Below are 10,358 nucleotides of genomic sequence, written 5' to 3' on the forward strand. Positions count from 1 at the left end.
ATCAAGAAGAAGTCTTTTACCTAGTGACACTTCTTGCTCATGAAACCCATGTAGCAAGGCATACAAAAATAATTTATTTCCTTTTATTACATCATTTACAAAGATCATGTCATTATGAAGACCGAACCTAGTTACACTTTCTTCAACACTCCCTCTTAACTAGGGAGGTATTCATAATGGTACTTGGTCATTCTCAATCTGAAGAATTTTTCATAAGAAGAATCGGATTTGCAATCCATCTGTTATAGCATCATTTCAACCAACATTGTTTTCATTTAGCAAGGCCTTGACTAACAACTCTATCTCTCACTTAGATCAGAGCACACAATGTTGGTGAGACCAATCACTGATAGACACGCATCATCATTGTCTCTCTTAGGGTCATACCCACCCGGGTGTTCTCCGAGTATGCTCTGCTAGGACTATTCTTATCTTGGGTTCCCAGCCCTCAAGAATATCTGTCCTCTTGTCCACTCTTGTCTTGGATGCCCAGCCACATCCTCAAAGAGTGTCGGATGCCAGATGATTACACAATCCTCCATTCTTTCTTCCAAACTGAAGACAAGAATGTTGTGTCTAACTCTCCCTCTCAACTAGGGATGAGTTCCAAGTTTCTCTTTACTCAGAAACTTACTCGAGTTCCTTTACTCATAGGAACCTCCCAGAGCTCCCTCTTACCTAGGGACTCTATCATCAGTACTTTATAGGGTCTTCTAGTTGACTGACGATCCAAGACTTTGATGTCATCAATTTCTTCACATGTAGGGTTCAGCCATCCATCACTTTCCTCCATCATGTCATTCCTTCTTTTCCCAGAAAGTATCCTCCTTGGCTTTACATCTGGGGCTTCCTTCATAGGGCCATCTTTTCTTCAACGGTGATTGCTCTAGATCACGAGGTACATAGTTGTGACATCCTTCACAACTCTTCTTACCATGGCCTTGCACACATACCCAAACTTTCTCCAAGAGGTCAGAGACCAAAAACAAATCACATATTATCTTTTTGGTGATGGCCTTTTTTCCAATGACATCTTCTTGTAGGTATCAACACCCCGCATACATGTTGACATATCTCCCAAAGGTATATGTTGTCAAAGGTCTTCATCTTTTCAGACTTCCATCAGAGGCTCCATATCTTTCCGAGAGATTTCCTATTCAAATCTTCCTGACCCTATGCATGTTGATTTCCTTCATCATGGTTGCATATTTCACGATCTTTGCCATCCTCACATTGTCCATTCCTAGGAACTTTCAATCAGAGTTCTTCAATTGTAGTCAACCGCCTCATACTCCATATGAGGATATATTATGTCGATTTCATCTGGTGTGACTTATGTCTTTCTGCATCCTTTCATAGGAGGAGATTCTTTTTCTCTTTATCATGCTTGATCCATGTTACCTGCAACCATATGTCATGACATTATAATATTAAATACAAATACAAGTATACATACCTCACTTTGCCTTTAGGTTTCTTCCAACAGCTTCCTAGAATGAAAAGATCTTCAATCCCTTGATCTGCGTCATTTCTCATGTCATCATACCATCATCTCATGAATTCCATAAACTGGAATTCCTGATGAAACACTTGCTGCCTTCCCAGATTAGTGTATCCTTCGTTGAGATTTCTATTAGAGAATCTTGAGGATCTTGCATATCCCCATCTGGCAAGTGTTTCCTTTGATCTTTATGACTTCTTCCTTTCCTTTAATGTCCAATGAGGTTCCCACGAGCTCCATCCTGATGTTAGACTTCCACGGATTATGCCCTTCATGATTCCCATGGTGATATCATGAACTCTTGTTTCCATGATGTTTCCATGATGACACAATGCATCTTATTATCATGGTCATATCTGCAAGGGATTTTGAAGCCTATGATAGGATACTTTTATGAGGGGCACTATCTCACTTATAGTAGAGGTCTGTTACTCCCTCTTTCCTTGGTCCTTTTCTTCAGCTTCCTCCACCCTTTCAGCGATATGAGCTCCTCTTCCATAGTACTATTCTGTCTTGTCAACCTACCTTTTCTTTTCTGCACATATTTGAGTCCTTTCAACTTGTCTTTCTCTATCTGGCATAGAGACCACAAACTGTTGATTGAATTAGCCTTCTTGTTCATGGACAATTGTTACCTTGCTTATCAATATCAATATCAATGATGATTATCCTTTCATCATTTTTCCCAAATCTCACAATTGAGATTTTATGAAGATATTTCTTCATTCTTTGATACCTTCTTCCTTGCATTTCAGAGAGTAATTCTTCTAGCATTTCATGTATTTCTTATCTTTCTCCTTTCTTGCTACATAGAGATGAGAGAACCTTTAAGAGTTCCTTCTCATGAACTCAAAGGAGACCTGTTCACTGACTTCTCTTCTTCATAAGGATTCTGTCAATCCTTCTTATTCTATGCAATGACCTTTGATGACCCATCTATCTATAGATCTCCTTACATTCATGAAGTCATTTCAAAGAAAAATGATTAATGAAAATACTTACTTGAGATGTGAAGATGAAATCTTCACCTTGATCATGATGGCTGTTGATGAGGCAGATCCTTGATAGGAAGCTATCTTGATATACAAACTGTTGATATAATTGTACTTCTGGAACATTGTAGTATGCAGCTTCGTATTGAGGTTGCTTGTCCATCAGATAGTAAGGCTTCCATAACTAGTACTTGTCCATTCCAGCAGCTATATCTGCCCTCAAATATATATCATCAAGTTCTGAGAATCCGAGATTTTAGGACTGTGATTTTATAGAAAAGAATAGTGGCATGTTGTAGACTGAGACTGTGGGAGGTATCAAAGCTGTTGGTATGTATCCTGAGCTCTGAAGGTTTTTATCTTTTGACTGTAGATCTCCAAAACCCTTGCTGTTCAAGACTATCTCCTTGATCGGATAGATAGCAACCCTTGTTACTATCTACTGCTATTGTAGGCTGATCCTTTGATCTAGGGTTTGATCAAGATGTAGATCTTCAGCTTGCTTAGATGCTTTGCTTGAAACTTGATCTTTGAATGTCTCTTTTCTCCCCTTTCTTTGCCTGCTGAACTAGGGCATTCAGAATTAAGGTGATTCTTCTTGTCATGATAACAATTTGTGAAGTGTTTTAACAGTTTATCTTAGCTTGATCTTCTTTACATTATTAGTGTGTGTGTTTACTTCATCAAATTGCTATCAAAAACAAAAGAGACAAGAACACAAAATATTTGGCTTTCCGCCAGGGCCAAAACCTCTACCTCTTGGAGAGGAAAACCCGCACAAAATTCTTCTTATAGAGATTCCAATTGACGAATACCAAGACCATGTCCCTTGACACTTTCTTCCACTCCAAGACCAAGACATCAATCCTCTTCTCTGTTTACTGCTGAGATCATCATGATTGCTGTCCCATTGAAATCATCACTGTTGCATCACTGAGATCTTCACTGCTGCCTCTTCACCATATCAATGAGATCTATTGAGATCTTCACTGTGATCTTTATTCTATGCCTTCATTGATGCACTGAGAGCTTCATTAGGACAATCATCATGACTGTTTCATCATACTACCATAAGCACTAGAATCATCACTGTACCTTACGATCATATGCCAAGAGAGTATTTCATGATATTTATGTCGAGATTGTAATGATAACCAAGGGATCACTTATGCCGAGATTGTGAGCCTTTTATCATCATATAAATACATCCATCGAGATTGTGATAATGTTCTAGATACTTACCCTTTTATTGATGCCGAGACTGTAATGGTTACTGCTCACCGAGACTGTAATCCTCATTCTATTGTCATGATTCCGAGATTGATCATCTTTGTCATCGTAGTAGACATAGTTATCACCGAAATTCTCTCCAACATGATTATGCCGAGATAATGTTCATAACTGAGATAGTGTATATATATATATAATATGCCGAGGCTGATCCATCCATAGGTGACTGCGTTCTGGAATGAACTCCGAGTTGGTATGCTGTTGTAGGATCACCGTGATACATATGTTTAGACTGCTTAGGAGACAGGTCGAAGATACATTCTCCTGTGGTGCAAGTTGCAGGGACTTGCCTCCCTCTTTCCTTCATCCGAGACCTAGTTTGTCTGCCCTTATACCCATCCGAGGTGCAGACAGACCCTACAATAGTTGCCCTAAGGCAATGCGGATCTTCTCGTTCTTTCATGCAAAATTTCAGAGAGAAAATTACGAGTCTCCTTGTTTTATTTGTGCTGACCCTAGATGGGTATTTATAGTGGTTTGTTCTCCTATATTGAGCTGACGTGAATCCATGAACCGTCATGTCTTTTATCTGAGCTGACATGACCTTTAACTATGTATTTTAACTCATTTTGGAGCCAACGTGAAGATCGAAGGATTGTTCTTGGTCCTGGAAGGCTGCTACACACTTGTATACATTTCCATAGGCTCATGAAGAGCTTCTTTACACATGACATGACTCTTTGACATATAACTAAAATCCTAAAGACATCAAGAAGAAGTTTTTTACCTAGTGACACTTCTTGCTCATGAAACCCATATAGCAAGGCATACAAAAATAATTTATTTCCTTTTATTACATCATTTACAAAGATCATGTCATTATGAAGACCAAACCTAGTTACACTTTCTTCAACAACTTGGGGGGGAGCAGATACTTCAATGTCCTTCATTACAGTTGCTTGAGGACAAGCAACGCTTTGGCGGGGAGGGCTGTGATATTCCAACTTAGCAACATTGCTAAGGGAAATATCAATTTTGCCCAGTTTTGAATAAATTCGCATTAGCACTTAGGAAGTGTGGGTTTAGAGGCCCCACAAGTATTTTTGGTCAAAAGGGAACCCAAACATTAGGAAATGGAGCAGGAAAATTGAGCCTCTAGTGGAAGGTGGGGGCCACCCTTAGAGAAATGCGGCCCACAAGGGAAACACGCACCCATTGGAGCGACGTTGGTGGGGGGAAGTCGAGTTGGGCCCACATGGGCATTTTGGAGGCTTTGGGACAAAAGGAGCAAGAGGAACTCATTTTGGTCATTCATTCATCTTTGAGAAAATTTTCTTTGACATAGTACACTTGAGTTGAAGCCAAGTCTGCAAGTGATGTTTAGCACACGAGTGTTTTTGAGCGGAAATCTCAAACCTTGCTTCGGTGGAATTTGAGTGCCAGCCCAAGGAGGGAGTTCCATCTATTCCAGTTTGTACCAGCAGTAGGGAGTACAAGTTTGTGGAGAGGTTCAGTAGCAACAGCGTAGGGATTGCACAGTTCTTGGAGGAGGCACGCTTGGGGGTTGAGGAGTGAAGTGATTTTGTGGTTGAGACTTGAGGTGGAGTCCGGGGAAGTATTTTGTTGGAGATTGCAACTATTTTGGGGGCCTTTTGCAGTAGGATTGATAGGTGGGTCGAATTACCCAATAGCAGAGCCATCGAGGGAAAATAGGGCCGAAATTCCAAGGTCAACCATCAGCCAATTCCTTGATGGGTTATTCTGGGTATTTGGTGGAGAGCAGGGGGTTAATTTCCTGGATTTTCTGAGCAGTGGAGGAGGCCCTAGCAGCTATTTTACATAGCCAACAACCCATTTTCTGGGCGCAGCCAAGAACCCATTTTCTGGGCATTTCAGCGCAGAGCCAAGGAGAACCAGCTAGTATGCTCGGAGGAGATCTCATATTCATCAATTGGGGTTAGCTAGCTTGCCTTGGGCAAGCCCAGGTGCGTACTTTCCAAGCACCCATTGTACTTCATGATTTATCAATAAAATGGCTCAGCAACGCAGTTTTGTCTTTAAATTGTTGTTCTGATGTTTGAGTAATTTTCTGTGTGTTTATGTCTATGCATGCTTTGATTATATACTGTAAAATTTCCTTGGGGATATTACAATTTTGATCTATCCCTCTCATTTTTTTTGTTTTTATTTTGGACACTAGAATATGGTTTCACCACAAAAACAAGGTTTTGCCAGATATTGAAGACCTAAGAGGGACCCCCAACCTACTCCTACCCTTCTTTTGATTAATGTTCCATCTGTTCAATTTCCGGTTCTAGACGGTGAAGGCCTGAGAGCGATCTAATGGATCCCTCTCACTTTATGTAGCTCTCTCCGGATTGATGAGAAGAAGGCTTGTTCAGAATTACTGGAGCACTGACAATTCTCCTTGGCATCTACATGTGTTTCTGGTCTTTTCTTATTCCATTTTTAAAGTTCTTAATATGAATTATTATGACCCTGCTTAGATGTATATGGTATAACTTAGTTGGCTTCTCCAAAGAGTAAAACACCATTGAGGAGAGTATATCATTATAAAAATACACATGGCTTGACTCCTATCATTATAAAAGGCACACGTTTACAATTTATACATTAATGTGATTCAATACATTTTAGGGATAATAACTGTGGTATCACAAAAGTGAAGTGCATTGTTCTGTAAATACTTATCTACATAATTTCAATAAGCATTGGGATTATTTGGAGCACAATATATTGCTCCCACGCTTCCTGGATTTTGCTAATTTCCCTCCCTCAACATTAAACCCAAAGGCTTTGCTCAGGGTTTAAAAAAATTCAATTTGCACTTTTTGCCAAGCAATGGTCTAGATTGTTTCTACAGTGGTATATTTATGTGTTCCACACTTTGTTATTCCATCAACATATCCTCTGTTTCTCGTACTCAGTTATTTACTTGTAGGTTTTAATGGGGCTTTTCTCCGTGATAAAAAAAAATTCCCTTTAGAACAACGGAGTGCACCTTGCTTAGCGCATAAAGTTTATCTTGCCAAGGCCTTCCTCTGACTACGATTGTTATAGTCTCTATTATGTGCTCAAAAACATTGCCCAATCTCTTTCTCTGAGTTTCAGGTGAATTTCACTTATTATTTTACTCAAGCACATAAGAGTGCATCTCACTGAGTTGTGTATGTTGTGTTGTGCCATAAAAGCCCAGATTGTTTCTAATTTGTGATGTTGAGAAAATATATGTTTTGAGTGTTATCTATGAAGAGTACAACAGAGCAATTGGCTTAGTATGTTTTTGCATCAATTCCTTTAGTGATACTATTCTCAAAAGTTGTTCTATCATCTTACGTTTTGATAAAGCCACATACTTCCTCTCCTTGCCCATGTTTGCTTATTATGCAGAAATTATCTCCAAATCCTAGGCTAAAGTATTTCCAAGGCACCTTGTTGTGATTTTTCAATCTCACAAGGCAAATAAACTTTCTGTTATACTAAATAGAGAAGTACATTGAGAGTAAATGTTACTACAAAATTCAAATGACAAATATAAATATAAATGGTGAAATCTTAAATCCTCATCATTTAAGAAATTATAATACATGATTGTAAATGTTTGTGGACTATGCTCAAGATTATATCTAGCATGGTTTCCTACCCTTATTAAAACTATTCACTACATGAATAACCAAGAATCACCCAAATTCATGTCCCTAGAAGCTAACAGAAACCATTTTAAGAAATAGTCAATGATGTTGATAGTATATACTATAAACCTAATGCTTCCTGACTTGTGATTTAGACCTGAAGCTTTAATTTCTTCTTTGACACTGCTAAAAGACTAGTTCCCTTGTCTTCTGAGTTGTGATAATGCGCATCAATAACAAAAATGTGCTTTTTCTTCCTAAGAACATGAAAGCTGTTTGAATTCCTATTCTAATCACCCTTTTCACTTCGAACTCCTAAATTTGTATTTCCATGGATCTCTATATTTCTTTACATGCCATAGGAGTATAGCTGATGTATATTCACTGTTAACCACACCCACTTCCAAAATAGGAGCTAAATCAAGAGATCTCCTTCCTCACCTTTTTCAATATTTTAAGGTCATATCTTGAATGTTGCTCAAAGTGTCACCCTGTAAATCTGAATCTATAGTTTCATCAACATCGCTAGCATCTTTCCATTGAGGATGCCTTATTTTGCAAAAGGCTATCCCAGATAAGCATGTTTTCAGTGTTCAGGCCATGAGAAAAGATGAATATTTTTCAAATCATTTTTTTTGCATTTCATTCTGAGTTGTTTTTGTGCAAGAAACCTTAGAAAGGCCTCTATAATCACTTTCTGATCACGTGTATCCACTAAAATTCCATTTTCCAGCACTTGCATTGAATTTGACAAACATCTAAGAGTGCACAAAATACTACCTAACTTCCTGTTGGCACTAGATACTACTGTATAATGGATATCTTGGTATTTAGATTAGGAATTTGGCTAACCTATGGGACGACATGTAAGAAGAATAGTGTGCTGAATTTCTGAGCTGACCATCAATCTACTTTTATTGGTTATCCATGAGCATTAATAGAATCATCTTATATGATCTTGATCTAACATATGAAGAAATACACTTAGTGTTGAGATGGCAGAGTTTGAGATATTGGAATGGCAGTGAGGAATGGTAAAATGAGAAGAATTCTTCCAACAATGCCGAGGAATTATTTTTCCAGGAGGTGAAGCTCTTTGGACATGCCCCCAAACCAGAGAAAGGAATACACTTGTAGTGCTTCTCCCATGACCTTGTGAGATATCTTTCTTGGAGAATAATAGCTACCATTACCCTCCACTAAACCTTTATTTCCATCTCAGCAATGTCATATACCTACCAATCTTTAGGAATAATATGATATTTTTGGTTTTGAATTCCATCCCACGTTAGTTTTGCAGAACTCTGGGACGTTCCTTTCTCTTTTTCTTGAAGTTTTCTAGTATAATTATATGGTCAATCCACCTTTGAAGGCCTTAACACTAATTTACAAGCAATTGCATCGATGCATCGACTAACAATCTTGATATCTTCAGACCAAGGCATAAATTCCTTAGTAGTTTAATGACCATGCCAAGGCTTCATGGATGTCATATCACCAGACATGACTCTTCAATGTCCTATGTGTGATCTTAGTTCTGAAAGGGTGTCACTGGAAAATTTGATCTGGGTTTTTAACATAGGTGGTGTGCGCATCTTCAACATTCATAATTCCAGATGGGGGTCATGGGAATATTTGATATGGTATTTTGAATTAATGGTGTGTGCATCCTCAAAATTCATTGTTCAATCTTTTGAATGATAAAAATATGTTTTTTCCACTCTAAACCATTTTTGAAGCATCCGACTCATTGGATTCTTAGGAAATGTCCCAGGAAGAATGGAGAGCATTCTTAGGAAATTTCCCATGGTATGTGTGAAAAATATTTTTTTTTGCACATCATCTGTCATTTTCAGAGGATTTGGTGGATGGATTGAGGAGAAAATGTTGCAGAGAGAACAAACAGAATCTTAAGTATTGTTGTGATGGCATAAACAACAACAAATGCAAAAGGAGGAAGACCATAGCTACATGATGAAAAATAGATTTTAGCCCTATGAGCCATTATTTTTTTTGCTAGAAAGATAGACAGAAAAGCATGGGAGGGCAGATTTAGCTCCAACTGGCGACCTCAGCTCAGGCGAGAACACCCGCTGAGTTTAACCATATAATTAAGCGTAGGAAAATAAACTTACAAGGATTCCCCTAGTAGCAGCAAGTGAACCAGGAAGAGTCCAACATGAAAATCGGGTGACAGCGTCGCCCGAATTGTAGTATGTAGAAGCATCCTCAGCGGAGGACCTGGGCAAAGTCCCTTAGAAGGGGGCACCTGAGAGGGTGATAGTGCTGTCGCCCGGGACCTTGCTGCATCACGAGGCGTTGTCGGCGAGTTCGGTTGTTTGGGAATGCATCCCTAATTGGGTGGTAAATTCCGTCCAAGGCTAAATACAGGCAAGAGATCAATAGCGAACAAGTAACGCGAGGGAAAGATGAAAAAGACTTTGAAAAGAGAGTTAAAGAGTGCTTGAAATTGCCGGGAGGGAAGCGGATGGAGGCTGTCGATGCGTCTCGATCAGATGTGGAATGGCTCAAGCTGGTCCACCGCTCGACTTGAGGTGCAAACCAACACGGGCTGCTGCATCGTCACAAGCACGGGTGGATTACTGCCTGTTGGTTTGCCATTGCGGTGGTCGAGGAACGAAGCGTGCGCCCTTGTGGCGGGCCGTGTGCACCTGCGCGCTCATGGTGTTGGTTGGCAGGCTTTCCATTCGACCCATCTTGAAACACAGACCAAGGAGTCTAACATGTGTGCGAGTCGGCGGGTTTGAAAACCTGCGAGGCGCAAGGAAGCTGACGGGCGAGATCCCCTCTCTGGGGGGGTGCATCATCAACCAACCTTGAGCTTATGCGAAGGGTTCGAGTGCGAGCACACTTGTTGGGACTTGAAAGATGGTGAACTATGCTTGAGCAAGGCGAAGCCAGAGGAAACTCTGGTGGAGGCTCGTAGCGATACTGATGTGCAAATCGTTCGTCTAACTTGGG

General features: G+C 39.7%; 1 non-coding gene across 1 annotated transcript in view; it reads left to right on the forward strand.

Annotated features, from left to right (window-relative positions):
* Window positions 1-9,442: 9,442 nt before the first annotated feature.
* The window catches only part of LOC149221856 (25S ribosomal RNA), a 3,393-nt gene continuing 2,477 nt past the window's right edge, over window positions 9,443-10,358 (forward strand). The window contains exon 1 of the ribosomal RNA XR_016249962.1: window positions 9,443-10,358. This exon is cut by the window's right edge and continues 2,477 nt beyond it. This is a non-coding gene — a ribosomal RNA (25S ribosomal RNA).

The sequence above is a fragment of the Pinus tabuliformis genome, chromosome Q (genome assembly GCF_031772625.1).
Source record: "Pinus tabuliformis cultivar Carrire ecotype Pingquan chromosome Q, CPIR1, whole genome shotgun sequence".
NCBI lineage: Eukaryota > Viridiplantae > Streptophyta > Pinopsida > Pinales > Pinaceae > Pinus > Pinus tabuliformis.